The following is a 22,567-nucleotide window of genomic DNA, read 5'->3' on the forward strand; positions in this document are numbered from 1 at the left end:
ACTGTGTTTCGTCCGGTTATTGGGAGGATTGGGGATATTGCCTTGCTTTCTAACTCTGACTGTGGATTACCTGTGATACCAGCGGAAATCGTGGACTATACTACTGCATTCCGTTACAATTGGTGGCAAGCGACGGGATCCAACCTTACAGCCGAAAAGCAGTGTTCGTGTAAGCTGAAACTACCGAACAAGGAAAGCAAAGGGCAATTCGTATGGAGATTGATTATAATGTATTGAAACGGCAGACATTGAAGGAGCTACTGGAAGCCAGGGGTAAAATAGCCAGCAACAAATCCAAAGCTGTGCTGATCGCTGAACTGATGGAGGGAGACAGAGCTCGCAGCGCTACACCTCCACCAGCCATGGAAGAGACCCCATACCAGAGAGAGCTGAGAACCAGGATGGAGTTTCTGCCGCAGCCAGTACCCTTGGAAATATTGACCGTACTAATGTCAGATGTGCAGGATTATCTGATGGCAAACCGCACCCCGGAGCAACCGTCCAGGGCAGAGTCTGTTACTGCCTCCATATACGGACAGGTAAAACCCAAAATCCCATATCACGCATTTAAAGTGTTTTGTGAAGAAAAAGATGAGATTGACGGGTATTTACAAGATTTCGAGAGGCTTTGCACGACTTGGAACCAGCCGTATGGGTACCCCTACTGGCAGGCAAACTATAGGGTAGGGCAGCAGAAGCCTACCGCGCTGTGCCCCGAGAGGACAGCAAAGATTACCCAAAAGTAAAAAGGGCGATCTTAGAGAGGTATGCCATTACCCCAGAGGCATACCGGCGCAAGTTCAGAGGCTTGCGCAAACCCGAAAAAGATTCCCATTCAGAGTGGGCGCACAAGCTGGACCAAGTATCACAAGGGTGGATACAAGCCAGCAACGCTACCACTATGGAAGAATTGCGGCAGTTAATGCTGCTGGAGCAATTCTTTAATGGCTTGTCCGCAGAGGCACAAGAATGGGTGAGAGATCGGAAACCCCTCACCCTAACGGAAGCGGCTCGACTGGCTGATCAACATTTTGATGCCAGGAGACATCACGGACTCCAAAGTAAGACTTATCCTCGACTCACCGTGTCACCCAGTAACTTTACCCCCACCGGACCCACAATACCCCCGTCTAGATCCACGCCAAGTAATCCACCACCTCCCTCCCGATACAACGGCCGGGCTAACATCCAGTGTCACACCTGCAAACAGTGGGGACATATCTCCCGAGAGTGCACTCAGAACCGGAGCAGACAAGCGTGGAACCAGGTCCGACAAAATTTGGCACCAAGGGCTGCTGCTCATCATTATCAAGTAGCACCAGCCACCCAGGAAATATTGAGCACCCAGACCGAGGAACCTCTAGGAGTACTTCACAAGGTGATGTCGGTTCGAGCCACGGACAACTGGCAGCATCATCGCCAGCTAGTGACCCTGGAAGGGAAGGAGGTACAAGGGCTCCGAGATTCCGGGGCCACCCTAACTTTGGTTGCACCTCATTTAGTCCCAGGTTCAACCCACACTGGCGGATCAGTGGCAGTGCGAGTGGCAGGGGGAGCAGTGTACAGACTACCTACTGCCAAGGTGCATTTGGATTGGGGTGTGGGAGAGGGGACTGTGGAAGTGGGTCTTATGCAAAATGTACCCGCAGATGTTGTACTGGGGAATGACTTGGGCCAGATGACTTCTGCTTTTATACCCCAGGCCTCACACCAGGAAGCCCATCCAGTGACTACCCGGCAGCAGGCTCGCACCACGGCTTCACCAATACACTATGAGGCTCAGGTAAGAGACCATGACCCCCACACAACCCACCTGTCCTGGGATACCCCGACTACCTTTGAGGCAGAGGTGAAGACAGACCCCACCCTACAGGTATATCGGGACAGAGTACATACTGACCAGGCAGTGCTAGAGGGGGAGCGGTACACATGGGAGAAAGGGCTACTGTACCGCCTCGCGGAGAGGGAAATAGGAGGGTCCGTCACAATGACAACCAAACAGCTAGTGGTACCCCAGAAATATAGGCAGGAGCTACTTAGGATTGCTCATGATATTCCCTTATCCGGACACCTAGGGATGACCCATACCCGATATCGACTAACGCATGCCTTCTTCTGGCCCGGAATTTCTAAGGATGTGCGACAGTATTGCACCTCCTGTGACGTTTGCCAACGAGTAGGTAAACGAGGTGACCGCCACAAGGCCAAGCTATGTCCCCTCCCCATTATTGCAGAACCTTTCAGTAGGGTAGCTGTAGACATAGTGGGGCCATGCCAAAGCCCAGCCCCTCTGGAAAAAGGTATATCCTAATAGTAGTGGACTACGCCACCAGGTACCCCGAGGCAGTAGCGCTCACTAATACTCACGCTGAAACAGTAGCTGAGGCCTTAATGAAGGTATTCTCCAGGGTGGGGTTTCCCCAAGAAATAATATCTGACCGGGGCACCCAATTCACCGCCGAGGTCACCCAACATATGTGGAAGGTATGTGGCATTAAGCCAATAGTCAATTCCGCCTACCACCCCCAGTCCAATGGACTATTCAATGGTACGCTGAAGCAGATGCTCCGTACATTTGGGGAAACCCATAAAGACTGGGAGAGGTTTTTATCTCACCTGCTCTTTGCATATCGAGAGGTCCCCCAGGAATCGACAGGATTCTCCCCGTTCGAATTACTGTTTGGAAGAAGGGTGCAAGGGCCCTTGAATCTAATTAGGGAACACTGGGAGGGAGAGAATAGCAAAGATGGAACCCCTATTGTATCATACGTACTGGAGTTCCGGGACCGTCTGGAGGCGCTGACTCAGACTGTGCGCACCAACCTCCAGGCGGCCCAACAACGCCAGCGCCGCTGGTACGATAGGGGAGCCAGAGACCGCAGCTTTCAAGTGGGACAGAAGGTTTTGATTTTAAAACCCGTCCGCACAGACAAGCTGCAGGCCATCTGGAAAGGCCCGTACCAGGTGGTGGAGCAGAGATGTGACACCACCTACGTGATCGGCCCCTGCTCAGGGGTAGGGAAGAGACGCATGCTCCACGTGAACATGCTCAAACCCTACCATGAGAGGATAGAGGACGTGACGGCGATCTGCGCCTCAGCCTCGGAGGATCAGGAGAATCTGCCCCTACCTGACCTATTAGAGCCGGAAGAGCAGATAGAGCCCTCCCGGGGGGTTCAGCTGGGGGAGCGGCTAAGCCCTCAGGAACGTGCCCAGGTACAAGCGCTGATCGTAGCAAAAGGGTGCTACCTTCTCCAATTTGCCTGGGTACACTCCGCTAGCCACTCACTGAGTCGAAACCCCGGGACAGCTACCTATGCGACAGGCTCCATATCGGGTCCCCGAGTCAGTCAGGACCCATATGAAGGCAGAGCTAGACGAGATGTTACAGCTAGGGGTTATCGAACCCTCCGATAGCCCCTGGGCATCGCCGGTAGTACTGGTACCTATGAAGGACGGCACGACCCGGTTCTGTGTCGACTACCGGAGGCTAAACGACAAAAAGGTGTCGGATGCCTACCCGATGCCCCGAATAGACGAGCTGTTGGATAAGATGGCACGGGGCCAGTATCTCACTACCATTGATTTGTGTAAGGGATACTGGCAAATTCCACTAGCCGATGATGCCATCCCCAAGTCGGCGTTTGTCACTCCGTTTGGCCTGTACCAGTTCCGGGTCTTTCCATTCGGAATGAAAAATGCTCCGGCCACCTTTCAGCGGATGGTAGATCGGCTACTGGACGGCTTTCAAGATTATGCCTGTGCGTACTTAGATGACATCGCCATATTTAGCCAGACCTGGGAAGAGCACCTACGACATATAGGGGCTATACTAGATCGTATTGGGGAGGCAGGGTTAACCCTAAAGCCCAGTAAGTGACACATAGGAATGGCCGAAGTGCAGAATTTGGGGCACCAAGTGGGGTGTGGGCAGCAGAAACCCGAGCCAGCCAAGATTGAGGCCGTGGCAAAGTGGCCTACCCCAAGGACCAAAACTCAGGTATTAGCTTTTCTAGGGACTGCAGGGTATTATAGAAAGTTCGTACCCAACTACAGTGCCCTGGCCAAACCCCTGACGGACTTGACCCGCAAGAACCTTCCTCGACTGGTTGTCTGGGCCACAGAGTGTGAGCAGGCATTCCAACAACTCAAGACTGCTTTAACTAATGCTCCTGTACTTACTGCTCCTGATCCAGCTAAAAGATTTCTTGTCCACACAGACGCTTCAATGTTTGGATTGGGGGCAGTGCTGAGCCAAGTGGGAGCAGATGGCGGAGAACATCCCGTAGCTTACTTGAGCCGAAAGTTGTTGCCCCGTGAAGTGAGCTACGCCGCCATTGAAAAAGAATGCCTGGCCGTGGTGTGGGCCCTTAAAAAGCTACAGCCGTATTTGTATGGACAACCTTTTTCCTTACTCACAGATCACAACCCGTTGGTGTGGCTGAACCGTGTGGCTGGGGACAATGCCAGGCTGCTGCGCTGGAGTTTGGCGCTGCAGCCCTTCGACTTCACCTTACATTACCGCCCAGGGAAACAAAACGGTAACGCCGACGGGTTATCCAGACAAACTGAACTTGAAAAGTGATCTGTGAGTACTCTCCCGGACATCCCCAAGCCGATCCGTTGGGATCAGACTGTGTATGCCGGCTTGGTTCTGGGGGAGCATTGTGGCAAACCTAGCCACTTCTAGACTATACTGTATAAAGGTTGTCCGTAGGCTGTATGGGGTACTGTGTATATTTTGTTGTGTATGTATTATATTATGGCCGCTCGCATGCTGGCAGCCGTAAGCTACCAGCATGCAAACACTTCGTTTGACGGGCCGTTCGCCAAACGAATATGGGCTCCCCAGGTGGACCACACACTTAGAGTCGTGTGGCGCTCATTAACTCATTAACTCACATTTTGTTCCCCATCGATGTTCGGTAGTTTCAAACCGAACTCGATGGTTAAATGTATTTTGTGCGGCGTTCGGTTAGTTTAGCTGAGATCTGAGCGGTATTCTCACTAAATGTGCCCGCAGACCCCAGCTATCTACCTAACGGTTGTTCGTATAAAAGTGAGGAATATTATGCGAAATATGGATTTTCATGTGAATTGTCAGTTTTGCTGCACGAGGGGATAATCCACTTAATCGTCCATTTTAGTGGGAGTATCCCTCTCGTGCAGCAATGCCTGTTGGGATAATTACACTGCCTGATGGGAGAAATCCCCTGTAACATCTGTACGGAAACCCCTTGCAAGGGGAACTGCATAAATATGGAAGTCTGTGAATAAAGCGAGTTAGTTGACTCCCAAACTGTGTTTCGTCCGGTTATTGGGAGGATTGGGGATATTGCCTTGCTTTCTAACTCTGACTGTGGGTTACCTGTGATACCAGCGGAAATCGTGGACTATACTACTGCATTCCGTTACAGCCTGTATGTGCAGCTGTGGGCCCCCTCCTTTTGTGAATTTAGTGTCTGCCTGGACCTCTCCCCCCATCTCTCGCTCCCTTTTCCTGTCACAGCAGGACATGGTCACAGGGACACTGCCAGACTAGTTTGAACTGGCTGTTTTGTCCCTCTTCCACCCTCCCATCAGCTTCTTGGGATTGAAACCCCTGGTGTATTGTGTTAGAGACCCCATGTAGGAGGTCTGTGCATGAAAACCATGTGTGACAAAATAAACAGAGTCAGTCAGTATTGTAACCTCCAGGACTGTGTTTCGTCCAGTTACTGGGATGAAAATGGATGCCTGCTTGTTGTAACGGCTGAAGGAAGGGCAATAGCTGGGGTAACCGGTTGGGTTACCAATGGTCCGCTACAGCACCAATTTTATAATAAATGTATTCCCTGTTAGAAAAAACAGAGAATCTCCAATTGCACAGTTTATCTACTACGTGGTGAATTATGTGCACCCTATTTACCAGCACACAAATTGATGTTGCTCTCACCTACTTCTGGGACAATTGCCTGTGCCCCAGAGTTTCTTCCATAAAATGACCAATAAACCAAACTTGCTCCTTCCCTATCAAGGATAATGAAAAACTCCAATTGGGCAGGTTATCTACTAAACCTCTTCATCATCCCATAATAATTTGTATAATCACCTGTTTTGGGGACTACCTCTTGTGTCCCTTGAGATAAGATCATTCAAAAAAGCTATTTTTCTTCAATTTATTCTTACATCTGGAAAACCATACTAATAATGTGCAATATTGTATATCCACTCCACCAACTCATTACATATGTGGAACAATGCTAACTCTGCTCAGAAAAACTGACGACTCTGTCTCCAATATAGATTTAATTAGTCATTCATTTAGTCAATATGAAGTGATATTGTGATATCTATAGCTTCTAATGGAGTGTTCAAAGCAATGTAAGTTAGTAAATAGCAATTTTGGTGTAATTTTTTAATCTTATAAAAAAATTAGATTGCCTGGCTCAAAACGCACTTTGATTGCAACAAGTTAAATGGAATAAACATGCTTAACAAAGGAGTGAAGTATCACAAAACACGGCCCCCCTTCATCATGCCTTCCCTCCCCCCCCCCAAATGAAGGCGCTGTATCAAGGGCCGGCCTTATGCTTGAGCTCACACAGGTCCGGCTACCCAGGTTGAGGATTTAATTATTCTCCAACTGGGATTATTTAAAAACCAAACAGATTGTGGTGGGGGTGGGGCTTACAGTGCGGTGCGCATGGGGTTAAATGACGGCTCTATCTATGCCAAAGTGCCCGCATGGACATCCCTGGTGCTTCCTCCTGTCATGCAGCAAGCAGTTTATGTACCCCGAGGCGGGCGGCTGTGAGCACATTAGGGTCAGTGAGGGAGCTTTAATCCTCCTGCTCTGCTGCCTTCGGCGCCATCTACTGATACATATTCCAACTCCCTGCATCAGTAGACGGCATGTGAGGGAGCAAAGCAGAAGGATTACAGCTTCCTCGCCGCCTCTGATGTGCTCACAGCCACCTGCATCACAGCAGACCCACTGGACCCACGAGACAGATCCACTCCAGCTCTCCATAAGTTAGGGAGGCTGGGTGGACAAATGTAAACAATAATATCAGTCATTTGTGAGTGTGTTTGAGAGAATGTGTGTGTGTCTGTCAGTTAATGTGTATATTTGTCTCTGTCATGTTATGTGTGTATGTCTGTCAGTGAATGTGTGAGTGTGTGTGTGTGTGTGTGTATGTCTGTCAGTTAATGTGTGTGTGTGTGTGTCAGTGAATGTGTGAGTGAGTGTGTGTGTATGTCTGTCAGCGAATGTGTGTGTGTCTGTTAGTGAATTTGTATGTGTCTGTCTGTGAGTGTCTTTCACATCAGTGAGAGTCTGTGTTTTTCATTAAGTGTTTGCGTGCTTGTCAGTGTCTCTCTGTCAGTAAATGTGTAAGTGTGTCAGTGAGTGTATCTATGTCTATCAATGAATGTGGATACGTCAAATCAGTGAGAGTCTGTGTCTGTCAGTGACGTCTGTGTGTTTGTCATTGAATGTGTGTGTGTGATTGTCAGTGTGTATCTGCCAATTGGTGTGTGTCTGTCAGTGAGTGTATATATGTCAGTGAGTGCATGTGTCTCTGAGAGTGTGTTCATGACAATGTGTGTCTGTCAGTGAAAGTGTGTGTTAGTTAAACAGTGTGTGAGACTGTCTGTCAGTGACTGTGTATCAGAAAGGGCATGTTGTCTGTTAGTTTGCCCATCCACACTCTCAGAGACACATGCACTCACTGACATATACCCACACTCTGCCCCCCCGCTCTCCCCACACACACACAGTCATCTCCACACCCTGGCCCCCACATTGTCACCTACCTACACACAGCCCCCACCCCCCATACTCTTTCACCTTCCTACAAACTGCCTTCCCATGCTGTCACCTTCCTATACACTGCACCCTATACTGTCACCTTCCTTCACGCTGCCCCCACACTGTCACCTTCCTACACACTGCCCGCTATACATATACACTACATCCAGTACACAGACACTACATTCACTTAACAGATACTACTACATCCACTACATGCACTACACAGACACTGCATCAACTAGACACACTGCATTCACTACACAAACACTAGATGCACTACACACACTGCATTCACTACACAAACACAGACACTGCATCCACTATACACACACACAAACACACATACACAATATATTCAATAAACACACTGCATACAATACACACTCCATCCACAACAGGGAAGAAAATACATGAAAGGGAGGGGAACAGAGACATGGATGACATGGATTTTTCAAATCATGGGGTAGATGCGAGCTGAACGGACAGTGCGGCTACATCTAATGTGTGACACGTTACCTACCTGGCGGAGACCTCAGCTTTCAGAGGGATTGTGGTGGAATCTCGGTAAAAATAAATTTAGTAGGCCGAGATTACCACGTGGCATGTGTACGTGCATATGCTGACGTATCGATCAGTTGGTTGCACGAGGCAAGATACGATCAGTAGTGTACGGAGCATGTGCAAGAATACAGGATGTAGTATTCCCCTCCTCCATTGTGCTGGACAGGCCATGCGGTCAAGCAAGAAGTTAATTCTTATTTGTATTGATTGGTCAAGAGAATGTGCGGGTGGAGCTTAATATGGGAGGAGTTATGTGCCTATATAAGGAGCCTGCACTATTGTCCGGGGCTCAGAACTTGCTGTATTTTGGTGACGTTAGTCCCTCTGAGTCCCGATCGGTGATCCAATAAAGAATCTCTTCCTTCCTGAAGAAACCTGTGTCCATCTCTCTGTGCTTCGCTTCCGTCAGTTTCTCCGGTATCATTTGGTGCATTGGCCGGGAAGCTCATCGTTCAACGGTAGCTGAGAGGCAGAGGCGTGATACGGTCTATCTTTGCCCACGTTCTCTACGGCTGCACCCCTGAACTTCTGCGTGGACCTCCCTTCGTCTCAGCGCCACTGGTCTGTTGTCCAGGAGATCATCGGCCTCTACGTAAGAAGTGCTGGGGTGTCCCCGTCGATGAGTGTGAACTCAGGTTCAGGAACGAGGAGGTAAGACAACTGCTGTTTTAGACGGCAGACCCACTAGGGGTATACCGATTGTGCGGTAGGCCCATAAGGGGTTATTTGTGTATGGAATCTGCCCCCTCTGTCGGAGGGAAGGAGCGAAGGCGCACCGCTCAATCGAACGCTCTTTAGTCAGACCGTTTGATTTGGTTAGTCAGACGGGGTCCTGTGTAAATAGCCCTAGCCGGACACCGGTGTCTTGTCTAGACTAGCGTTCTAGGGTGTATATTACATTCGCTAGGTCGGAGGGACCGGGAGACTAAGCGGCGCCTGTGTAAATTCGGTTCGCTAGCTCTCAACCTATCTTGGCTAAGTGGGAAGGCGTGTAAATTTGGAACCCACTAGATTTTTGATAGTAATCGACTAAGAGGCGCCTGTGTAAATTCGGTCCTCTAGCTCGCTATATGTGGTGCTTGGGCAGTGTGGCTAACCAAAACGGGTGTACATAGTTTTAGGTAGTCCATTCAAGGTACTGGCCAATAGTTTAGTTGGGAATTGTAAATGTGTTAAAGATTGTTTAGTAAAGTGTATATCTTGTTAGATAGCGCGAGCTCAGCCGTCTAGCGAGAGTGTTAATAGTGTGTTGCTGTATCATAGTGCACGGTACCATAACCCTGTATATTTACTGACACTGTATATAAGTACTAATCATTGTCGTCTATTGCATGTTTAACACCATAACCACTAATAATTGTATTGTGACCTTAAATTGTGCTTTGACCTATGCTAACCGTACTGTAACCGCTATTTGTAAAAGACGATGTTACTGGGGTGTGTTATAGACGGGTAATTCGTATATAGAGAATTATAGCGTGGGTGACTGTATAGTTTTGCCAAAGGGCATAATATTGATTATCTAGTGACTGGTGTAACAGCTGTGTGTGTACGGGAATTCCCTGAGTGTTTATTGTGTTATTGTGTACGTTTCACTTGGTAACCGTACCACGTGGTGTTGTTGCCAGAGGAAACGGGTGTGACTGTTGAATAGTACGCGTGCATAGTATTCGTTGTCAGCGACGTTCCATTGATAAGTATGGGCGCGTCGCAGTCAACGATTCCGGATCCCTTAGGTTGTATGGTGAAGAATTTTAAAAAGGGATTCAAAACATGTGATTTTGGGGTTAAAATGTCTCCTGTACGTTTGGTCACTTTGTGTACTAGGGAGTGGCCTACTTTGGTTGCGGCATGGCCGCCACGTGGCAGTTTGGATCCAACTCTGGTACAGCGCTTACACGTGGCTGTATCGGGTAGGCCTGAACTTTACGGGCAGTTTCCTTATATTGATTGTTGGAGACAGGCCGTAAATGACTCGCCAAAATGGATTCAGACATGCCACGAGGAGCAATGTCGCCTCATGGTGGCTAGGACTTGTTTGTCCACTAGGACTGGTGTTAGGCCCATTTTGGACACGCCCCCTGAGTCCGAGATCCCTTTGCCGCCCCCTTACTTTCCTTTAAGAGGAAGTGACGCAAATGCAGGAAGTCCTGCACCCCTTCCCTCACTGCCCTCATCCACTTCCGCTTCCTCCTCCAGTACAGAATCCACCCCCTCTCGTACTAAATCTCCCCTTCCGGAACCAGAGCCAACCCCCATTAGATCTGAATATCCTGATTTGGCGCCACTTCAGACTTCCGGTCAAGCTTCTTCTAGCTCGGCTCGAAGTGTTTTATTTACTAATTTTTCCCAAAACCAAGCTCCCACATCCTCATGTTTTATTACCCCCCGACCGGAACCTCTAACTGACGCCCCTCCACGTAGCCCCATACTAACCCGACAACTGACCGGTACCCAACAATTAAAACATTATCAGATGCCTCTTCGTCTGAATCCCGGGTCAGCCTATATCGATGCCGCAGGTCAAATGGCACATGCTGACCCAGTCTTCGTATATGTCCCGTTCACGACAACCGATCTCTTGAATTGGAAGACCCACAATTCCTCGTATACTGAGAAACCACAAGCTATGACCGATCTGTTCACCTCGATAGTTCAGACACATAACCCGACATGGGCTGATTGCCAGCAGTTATTAATGACTTTGTTTAACAATGAGGAAAGGACAAGGATTAACCAAGCGGCCATTAAAGCGCTAGAGGATAAAGCCCGTGCTTTGAATCAAGCCAATCCATCAGCATGGGCCGCAACACATTATCCTAACACCGATCCCGACTGGAATGTTAATGGCGCAGATATGGTCCAACTTAAAGCCTATAGAGACGCTATAATTGCTGACATGAAAGCCGGAGGAAAGAAAGCCATTAATATGTCGAAGACAGTTGAGGTGATTCAGAAAAGTGATGAAGCGCCCAGTGTCTTTTATGACCGATTATTGGAGGCATACCGCTTGTATACCCCCTTTAATCTGGAAGACGCAGATAATTCCCGAATGGTGAACTCCGCCTTTGTCAGCCAAGCTTACGGAGATATTAAGCGCAAGCTACAGAAGTTAGAAGGGTTTTCAGGTATGTCCATCACCCAACTAATGGAGGTAGCGAATAAAGTATACATGAACAGGGAAACAGAAAGTAAGAAAGAGGAAGAGCGCAAAATGCGTAGAAAGGCAGATATGCTAGCGGTAGCAATCGCAGGCGTAGATAGACGGGGCCCAGATAGAGGCGATAGTAGATGGAATAGGGAGCCTTTGAGTAGGAATCAGTGCGCGTATTGCAAGGAAGAAGGGCATTGGAGGAACGAGTGTCCACAAAGAGAGCAGTACGAGAGAGACCAACCCAGGGCAGGTTATGGAAACTTTAGAGGCAGAGCGAGAGGTAGAGGAGGCCCCGGAGGGAGTAATGGTAATAGAGGGAGCAATGGGAACAGAGGAAGTGTTAGGGAAGATAGGTATTTCCCAGCAGCGCAAAGGTCCCGCGATAGAGAAGGCAGGGACTTTGTGGGATTGGCTGACACGGTCATGGAGGACTATTGATACCAACCGGGCTCCATCCCCCTTGGTCGAGCGGAGCCTATGGTCGATGTATCAATAGGGGGAAAAAGGAGTGCGTTCATGATCGACACTGGTGCTGAACATTCAGTGGTGACTAATCTAGTTGCTCCTCCATCTGGAAGGACTATTACTGTGATAGGAGCAACTGGAAGAAGTGCTGAAAAATCGGTTCTTAAAAGTCGACTCTGTACATTGGGAGGCCACATAGTAAAACATCAATTCCTTTATATGCCTGAATGTCCAGTCCAATTGCTGGGACGTGATATGCTATCTAAATTACAAGCGCAGATTACGTTCCTACCAAATGGAACAACATCCTTAAAGTTTAATGGACCTTCAGGTATTATGACATTATCCGTACCAAAGGAAGAAGAGTGGCGACTTTATACAGCGTTGACTAGCCAAAACCCTAGGAGTGATGAGTCCTTATTCAACATACCAGGAGTTTGGGCAGAGAACAACCCACCAGGACTGGCCCGCAATATTCCACATATTAAAATTGAACTAAAACTTGGGGTTTATCCAGTGAGCCAAAGACAATATCACATCCCGCAGAAGGCTAAGAAGAACATACAATCTTATCTGGATAAGTTCATACGGTATGGTATCCTAAAATTCTGTACTTCCCCCTGGAACACCCCATTGCTGCCTGTTCAAAAGCCCGGTACAGGTGAGTATCGACCTGTGCAGGACTTGAGAGCAGCCAATGATGCGGTTGTTAGTATACATCCAGTTGTGCCCAATCCATATAACCTGCTTGCTTTAATTCCGGGCGGGGCTACTTACTTTACAGTCTTAGACCTCAAAGATGCCTTCTTTTGCCTCCGAATTGCCGCAGAAAGTCAATGTATTTTCGCTTTCCAATGGGAGAACGCTGTAACGGGCTCAAAACGCCAAATGACCTGGACAAGACTGCCCCAAGGGTTTAAAAATTCACCTACCCTATTTGGTTCAGCTCTAAGTCAAGATCTACTGGATTTCGAGTCCATCCCAGGAGAGTGTGTATTGTTACAATATGTAGATGACTTGTTGATAGCAGCAGTTACAAAGGAAATATGTCAGCAAGCAACGCACGATCTACTACACATTCTCTGGAAGGCAGGATACAAGGTGTCTAGAAAGAAGGCTCAGTTGTGTTTGCCAACTGTCAAATATCTGGGATTCCATATCTCTGAAGGTCAAAGAATTATGGGGCCAGAGAGAAAAGAAGCTGTGTGCCAAATACCGATACCCAAGAATAGAAGACAAGTGCGAGAATTCTTGGGGGCAGCAGGCTTCTGTAGGATATGGATTCCCAGCTACGCGATACTGGCAAAACCTCTGTATGCAGCTATCAAAGGTACAGAGCATGACCCCTTCTTATGGACTCAAGAACAGCAAACGGCATTTGAAGATGTGAAGAAGGCTTTGATGAGTGCCCCAGCATTAGGTCTACCTGATCACACACGACCATTCTACCTGTATGTACATGAGCAAAGAAGAATGGCTGTGGGAGTATTGACACAGTACTTGGGATCATGGCAAAGACCTGTTGCCTACATGTCTAAGCAACTGGATGCAGTGGCCAGCGGACTTCCACCTTGTCTAAGAGCCGTAGCTGCAGCCGCCCTGCTAGTAGCTGAAGCCGATAAACTCACTCTGGGTCAAGAACTTTATGTACGAGTCCCACATGCAGAACAGACGTTGTTGGATTACAAAGGAAATCATTGGATTAGTAATAGCCGTATGACCAAGTATCAAGCAATGTTGTGTGAAAACCCAAGAGTGCATTTAGAGACTGTAAACACCTTAAATCCAGCTACCCTTTTGCCACAACCTACTGAAAGTCAACATGATTGTTTGGAAGTAATGGATGAAGTATTTTCAAGTAGACCAGATCTTCGTGATTTTCCCATCCAGAACCCCGATGTTCAATATTATACTGACGGCAGTAGTTATGTGAAAGAAGGGATCCGCTATGCAGGATATGCAGTAACAACAATAGACAAGGTGATAGAAGCTCGGCCACTGGCGAAAGGAACATCAGCACAAAAGGCAGAATTGATAGCACTGACACGAGCGTTACAATTGGCTGAAGGTTTAAGAGTGAACATCTACACGGACTCCAAGTATGCGTTTTTAACCACTCATGCCCACGGAGCGTTGTATAAAGAAAGAGGACTATTGAATTCAGAAGGCAAAGAAATCAAGTACGCAGCTGAAATCCTACAACTATTGGAAGCAGTGTGGGAGCCGAAAGAAGTCGGTATCATACATTGTCGAGCGCATCTGAGAGGAGATGGTGATGTAACTAAAGGAAATCGGATGGCAGACAGTACAGCTAAGCGTGCCGCTGAATCAGGAAGACAGGAATATGTGGGGCATATAGCTGCTCTTATACCAACTCCACTGTCTCAATGGACTCCAGTTTATACAGCTCAAGAAGAGGAGTGGTTAAAGACTGAACCTGGAAAGTATTTGGAGAACAAATGGTATCAGTTAGAAGATGGAAGAATAGTCATTCCAGCATCACTAGCGGTAGAAATTGTCCAAAATTATCACAACGGGACACATTCTGGGAGAGACAGCACAGAAGAATCTCTCAGAAAACATTTCTACATACCAAGATTGTCCAACTTGACTCAGGCCATTGTACGAAGATGTGTAACGTGTGCTAAAAATAATGCAAGACAAGGACCAGTAAAGCCACCAGGAGTCCAGTTTATGGGGGGACTCCCCATGTCTGATTTACAAATTGACTATACAGTGATGCCTAAATCGGGTGGACATCGTTACCTGCTGGTAATTGTGTGCACCTATTCAGGCTGGGTAGAAGCATGTCCTACTCGTACAGAGAAAGCAGGAGAAGTTGTGAGATTCCTGTTACGAGAAATAATACCCCGATATGGACTACCCTGCTCTATAGGATCGGACAATGGTCCAGCTTTTGTTCATCAGTGCCTACAACAACTGACTCATATGCTTGGTATAAAGTGGAGGCTTCATACGGCATATAGACCCCAGAGTTCTGGTAAGGTAGAGAGAATGAATAGAACTATTAAGAATCAGTTGGCTAAAATGTGTCAGGAAACCCAACTTAAATGGAACGTTCTCTTACCCATAGCTCTATTGCGAATCCGCAGTACCCTACCAGAAGGATGGGCCTCTCTCCTTTTGAAATCATGTATGGGCGACCACCTCCCGTACTTGGTAACTTAAGGGGGGACTTGAGTCAGTTGGGAGAAGGAATTACCCGGCAGCAGGTTGTAGAGTTGGGTAAGACTATGGAGGAGGTACAGAAATGGGTACAAGATAGATTACCTGTGAATATTTATCCCCCAGTTCATAGTTACCATCCAGGAGACCAAGTGTGGATTAAAGAGTGGAATAATGTACCGTTAGGGCCCAAGTGGAGAGGTCCTTATGTTGTTCTTTTGTCTACCCCTACAGCGATAAAAGTAGCCGAAGTGACTCCGTGGATACATCACTCCAGGGTTAAACCAGCAGCAGTCGATTCATGGCAAGTTACAGCAGATCCAGAGAATCCCTGCAAGATCCGGTTAAAACGCACGACTCAGTCGGAGTAACGAGGAACTTTGTGGATTACAACATTTTATTTGTTTCAGAGATTTGGTACGTGAGTGAGAAGGCCATAATAAAGCCTGTCCGCCCACCGACGTATAGTATATAAGCCAGGGAAAGTCTCGAAGGGACTCCTGTGAAGACGAGCAGAACTCCATTCCCTGCAGCCCTTACATCCTGGAAGCTGAGGTGCCTTCGCACGGACGAAGACTGAGGATGACGACGAAAGATGTTTTCTTGATAATGTTTATTTATGTGTATTTTTATATTCAGGAAGGTAGAGGTACCGACACTCCTAGCTGTGAGGAATGCATTAAGACTACAAGAACAGGTAACCATATTTCCCAAACCCTAATTTGGCATTCACAATACGAGTGTAAAGGAGATGTATCAAGATGTAGATACCTTAATATAGAATATAGTGTGTGCCATTTAGGAGTAGGAGAACCTAAGTGCTTCAGTCCAGAGTATCAACCCCGTACAATTTGGTTGACTCTCAGGAATGGAGATCCTCAGGGGACCCTAATTAACAAGACAGTATTAGAATCCGTATATTCTTCGGGTGTTCTGCTATTTGATGCATGTAAGGCGGTATCAAGTGGTAGAAAGCCGTGGAATGTATGTGGGGATCTTAGATGGGAGAGGACGTATGGGTCTAACGATAAATATATTTGTCCCAGTAGTAAAAATAAATATGTGAGTCCTAGATGCCCAAATAGAGATTATAACTTTTGCCCATATTGGTCTTGTGTGGGGTGGGCAACTTGGGGACAGACAGTAGACAAGGACATGATAGTGACTAAGTTGCCTACCAGCCCATATTGTAAGTCTATGGAATGCAATACAGTCCATATGCTTATAAATAACCCCGACAAGTTCTTAGACAAGTATGGTAATTTATTTGGGTTTCAAATATATGGGACGGGTTTAGATCCTGGGACAGTATTGTTTATAGGGATAGAGACTGATACGGTATCCTCCCAAACTCATCAAGTATACCATTCCTTTTATGAAGAGATGAGCATAGATAATAAGATCCCCCATAATGCTAAAAACCTGTTCATTGATTTAGCCGAAAGTATTGCCGGTAGTCTTAATGTTACCAACTGCTATGTGTGTGGAGGTACTAACATGGGAGACCAATGGCCTTGGGAAGCAAAGGAGGTAATGTCCGGTTCTGAGGCAGTTGACCAATTAATATCTACACAAGCCGATTATCATATGAGTGTTAGAGGTAAATCTGAGTGGAGATTAAAGACCTCCATCATAGGTTATGTTTGCATAGCAAGGAAAGGAATGATGTATAATACTTCTGTAGGAGAATTAACTTGTCTAGGGCAAAAAGCTTATGATGATGATACAAAGAATACAACTTGGTGGTCGGCTTCAAATGTCTCAGAACCATCTAACCCGTTTGCTAGATACGCCAATTTAAAGGATGTGTGGTTTGATCTATCCATCACATCTACCTGGAGAGCCCCAGCAAATTTGTACTGGATCTGTGGTAAAAAAGCCTATTCGGAGTTGCCACAGGACTGGGAAGGGGCATGTGTGTTGGGTATGCTCAAACCATCCTTCTTCTTGTTACCTATTGAAACAGGTGAGACTTTAGGTGTTAAAGTGTATGATGTGAATCATAGGAAGAAAAGGGGACCCATAGAGATAGGCGCCTGGGAAGATAATGAATGGCCTCCCCAGCGTATTATAGATTATTATGGGCCAGCCACGTGGGCAGAAGATGGTACCTTTGGTTATAGAACCCCTATTTATATGCTCAACCGTATTATACGATTACAGGCGGTGGTTGAGATTATTACTAACGAGACATCACAAGCGCTCAATCTTCTAGCGAAGCATAATACTAGGATGAGGACAGCAGTCTACCAAAATAGATTAGCCTTGGATTACCTTTTGGCAGTAGAGGGAGGTGTATGTGGGAAGTTTAACCTGAGCAATTGCTGTCTTCAAATAGATGACGAAGGGCAAGCAATAGCTGAGCTTACTAGCCATATGGTTAAACTAGCACATGTGCCTACTCAGGTATGGAAAGGGTATAATCCAAGTAGTTGGTTTGGTAGCTGGTATGAGTGGTTTGGAGGGCTTAAGGCAGTGGTAGGTGGAGTCCTACTGATTTTAATGTTGTGTCTACTCCTGCCGTGTCTTATACCCTTAGTAGTTAGGTCTGTGCAAAGCCTGATAGAAAATATAGCAGAGAGGAAGGCTGCTGCACAGATAATGGCAATTTATAAATATGAGGCTCTAGATCAGGGAGAACCAATGCAGGAAGATGAGTGTTGAAGATTCACATCATAAGTTAAGTCTGGTCTGGTTCAAGGTAACTTGCGGTGTATGTAAACTAAGGTTAAGTGATGCCTCAAGTAATTGTGAAATATCAAGAGGCATCAAAGGGGGGAATGTGGTGGAATCTCGGTAAAAATAAATTTAGTAGGCCGAGATTACCACGTGGCATGTGTACGTGCATATGCTGACGTATCGATCAGTTGGTTGCACGAGGCAAGATACGATCAGTAGTGTACGGAGCATGTGCAAGAATACAGGAAGTAGTATTCCCCTCCTCCATTGTGCTGGACAGGCCATGCGGTCAAGCAGGAAGTTAATTCTTATTTGTATTGATTGGTCAAGAGAATGTGCGGGTGGAGCTTAATATGGGAGGAGTTATGTGCCTATATAAGGAGCCTGCACTATTGTCCGGGGCTCAGAACTTGCTGTATTTTGGTGACGTTAGTCCCTCTGAGTCCCGATCGGTGATCCAATAAAGAATCTCTTCCTTCCTGAAGAAACCTGTGTCCATCTCTCTGTGCTTCGCTTCCGTCAGTTTCTCCGGTATCAGGATTAAGGGAGTATATATATATATATATATATATATATATATATATATATATATAAGAAAATCCAAATGTATGGCTGCACTCACGGTTTAAAAGTCCAAAGTTTAATTAAAAAACGATTTAAAACATCAAAAGATCAACGTTTCAGTCATGTAAGACTTTCATCAGGATCATGGTATATATATATATATATATACACACACACATGCATACATGTTTTATAACTGCTCCCCTACTTTTGCCCCTGATCCCTCATGCCCCCCCCCAAATTTGAATCCTAGAGATGCCACTGATACACATGTATGCCAGGACCCAAGGTTTCCCATCAGAACATTGTCCAAAACACAATACTGCTTCAAATAGCCTCCCTTTTTTCCATAATGCAGCCTTCTTTCCAAGCTAAATAATGCACATGCCCCCAGCCATCCATGTGATCTAAATGAATATGTGAATCTTCAGACCAGGCAACCTTCTTCCATTGCTCCATGGTCCAGTAGTTCTGATATTAACATCCCCGTTGAAGGAACTTTCAGCTGTGGACAGCGGTCATCATGACCACACAGCTTCATACACAACAAACTGCAATGCACTTTGTGTTCTGACACCTTTCTGCCATGACCAGCATTAAGTTTGTAAGCAATTTGAGCAACAGTAACTCTTTTGTGTTAACTCTTCTTCCCTTCGCTCTCAACGTGCATCAATAAACTTTGGGTACCCATGACTCTGATGCCAGTTCATCAATTGTCCTTTCTTGCATTTCTTTTGGTAGGTATTAACCACTACATAGTGTTATTTACAAAAGTGAGATTTCACTTAAATCTCAAATTTAAGGCCAGAGTAGCTGTAATGGAAGCATAGCTAACAATTTACCTTAAATTTGGAATTCACTTTGAAGTCACTTTGATTTCTCACTTTAGTGACATAACTGACTGTCTGTGTTAAAGAATTTTCTCTCCCCATGGAGAAGTTATTGATGCTATAGTAAACCTTTTAGCATCGGCATGACCTGGGGCCCGATAAATATATATTGTGCCTATTCTCATTGGGACCCACTGAGAGTGTAAAATTGGTTTTGGTTTCCAATACAGGGGTTAAAAATCACTGGTATAAATGAACTACGACTATTGCATTTTCTGGACCAGTAATTGGGAACATCATGATTAATTGTGTTTATTACTTCTGTGGTTATCTACATCTGGTGGATCAATGTTAATGTATGTTCCTGAAATTCATGATATAGGATTTTGTGTGAAAGGGCTGTTTACACTTTCAATACAATTTTTTTTTTAGAGAAAAGCATTTTAACCTTTTTAGTACCCAGTACTTTAAAAAAAAAAAAATGTAACATGGGAAGTAATATCAGGTTGTATAATTATGCATAAAACTGCAATTGCATGTATGGTTTGCTATAAAGGGATGTTTAATACTTTAATGACAATAGGATGTGTCATTATGTCCTATCTATACTTGACTTTAATGCCATTACGTCATATTGTCATGTCCTAATATTTTGGTGGGAGCAGGCTTTAATCCCTGCTCACACCAAGGAGTTGCAAATATGAACTGATGCCTGAGGCTTCCTCTGTCAGGTGGGGCCTTTCTTGGAGGCCTCAGACTAACAGGTGAGCTGTATGCAGTGCTCACACAGCGTGGTGCCTACAGCTCTTTAGATATTGTGGCAATATAATGTAAGCAGGGTTACATCCCTGTTCACACCAGGGGACCCAGGTATCAATACTATATTAAGAGGTCCCATACTGACTGATGAGCTGTATGCAGTGTTGAAGGTCAGTTCTGCTTGCAGACCTTTTAAAGGAGAACTATAGTCACCTAAATTACTTTAGCTAAATAAAGCAGTTTTCGTGTATAGATCATTCCCCTGCAATTTCACTGCTCAATTCACTGTCATTTAGGAGTTAAATCACTTTGTTTCTGTTTATGCAGCCCTAGCCACACCTCCCCTGGCTATGATTAACAGAGCCTGCATGGAAAAAAAACCTGGTTTCACTTTCAAACAGATGTAATTTACCTTAAATAATTGTATCTCAATCTCTAAATTAAACTTAAATCACATACAGGAGGCTCTTGCAGGGTCTAGCAAGCTATTAACATAGCAGGGAATAAGAAAATCTTAATTAAACAGAACTTGCAATAAAGAAAGCCTAAATAGGGCTCTCTTTACAGGAAGTGTTTATGGAAGGCTGTGCAAGTCACATGCAGGGAGGTGTGACTCGGGTTTCATAAACAAAGGGATTTAAAGGGAAACTCCAGTGCCAGAAAAACTATCCGTTTTTCTGGCACTGGAGGGTCCCTCTCCCTCCCACTCCCCAATCCCCGGTTACTGAAGGGGTGAAAACCCCTTCAGTGACTTACCTGGGACAGCGGCGATGTTTCACAGGAAACCTGTGCTAGAAACTAGGAAGTGACCTCTAGTGGCTGTCTAGCAGACAGCCACTAGAGGTGGAGTTAACCCTGCAATGTAATTATTGCAGTTTATGAAAAACTGCAATAATTACAGTTGCAGGGTTAAGGGTAGTGGGAGTTGGCACCCAGACCACTCCAATGAGCAGAAGTGGTCTGGGTGCCTACAGTGTCCCTTTAACTCCTAAATGGCAGAGGACTGAGCAGTGAGGCTGCAGGGGCATGTTCTATACACCAAAACTGCTTCATTGAGCTAAAGTTGTTCAGGTGACTATAGTGTCCCTTTAATCCACAGAGAACACTGTGGCTCAGCCATGATGAATCTAGGGATGCAGGCTGTGAAAGGGAAACCACCAGGGTCTTACGGGGTCTCCCAGACCCATACCAATTATGATCTGTGATGGCCTTTGTGAGCTACCTAGCTCTGATCACAGTTTAATCAGCTGGGAAAGCATGCTTGATATTTATATATTTATCCAACAATAACCAAGAATATGCTTGACATTCATATAGTGAGAAAAATAAATAAATGGAAATCCGGCAAATTAGCATTGAGCAATTAGACAAATGTCGGTCTGCAATTATTCTCCCAGATTTCTCACTATTGACAGGACAATCTGTACTACTCGACAAGGATCGCTAAAATTGTAAATTAACCCTTTCAGATCTATAAAATGCAGTTGCAATACTAAATTTTACATTTATAATAATGTCAATGTAATTGTCACCCCTCTCGAACTGAACCGAAAATAATATATCTTTTAAGGTTAAAACCATACAGCTGTGTATAGGGGGCACTTGGACTGGACAATCTGGACAATGTTCACATGTCTGGATTTTGCAATTCAGGTTCAAAAATCAGATTGTAGAATTCAGTGAATGCTGCCGGACAGCTCAAATCTAGACCCTAATGCTTGAAAATGAAAGGTTTAAAGCATCCCGGCCCAGATTGCAGAAAAGCTAAATTATTTGTCCACTGGCATTGCTTCGCTAGCATCTAGTGGGCAAAAAGTTAACCCCTTAATGCTGTTACGGCATTTTATGCCGTCCCCGTTATAATGGGCTTTAAAGCCGTTGCGGCGGCATAGAACACCATAATGGCTTAAGCCCCCAGGAGCTCCGGTGGACTTACTTCCGCCGCGATCCTCTTCGGGAGGACTGCCTGACAGCCCAGGCAGCCCTCCTATGGCAAATCAAGCACCCGTGGGCCATGTGATCGCTCTCAAAGAGCGGTCACATGGCCCCCTATAGTTGGCTGTGGAGCTGCCAGCAGTGGGACTGTCTGGGCTGTCAGAGAGTCCCCCTGCTGGTGGGTAGTGTAAAAAAAAAATATTAAACATGTTTAAAATAAATTAAATGTGTGTGTATATATATATATATATATATATATATATATATTTATATATATATATATATATATATATATGTAATATATATATATATATATATATATATATATATATATATATATATATATATATATATATATATATATATTATATATATCAGAAAACCAAGATGCTTCCACTCCTGGATTAGAAAGTAATTGCTGGGTGATAGTAAAAATAAAATAAAAAATTGCCATCCTGATGAAAGCCCATGTATTGGGGCTGAAACATCGATATTTTTAAATGATATAGAATAAAAGTAGGTGGCGCTGTGTATGGAGAAAGATAGGAAGCTACATCTTATTCCTGCTTCTCTCTTCTGACTGAATCCGCAGGGGAGCAAGCAGCCAGCAACTCCTAGACTGCAGAGACAGCCTACAGA

The sequence above is a fragment of the Pelobates fuscus genome, chromosome 1, assembly GCF_036172605.1.
Source record: "Pelobates fuscus isolate aPelFus1 chromosome 1, aPelFus1.pri, whole genome shotgun sequence".
NCBI lineage: Eukaryota > Metazoa > Chordata > Amphibia > Anura > Pelobatidae > Pelobates > Pelobates fuscus.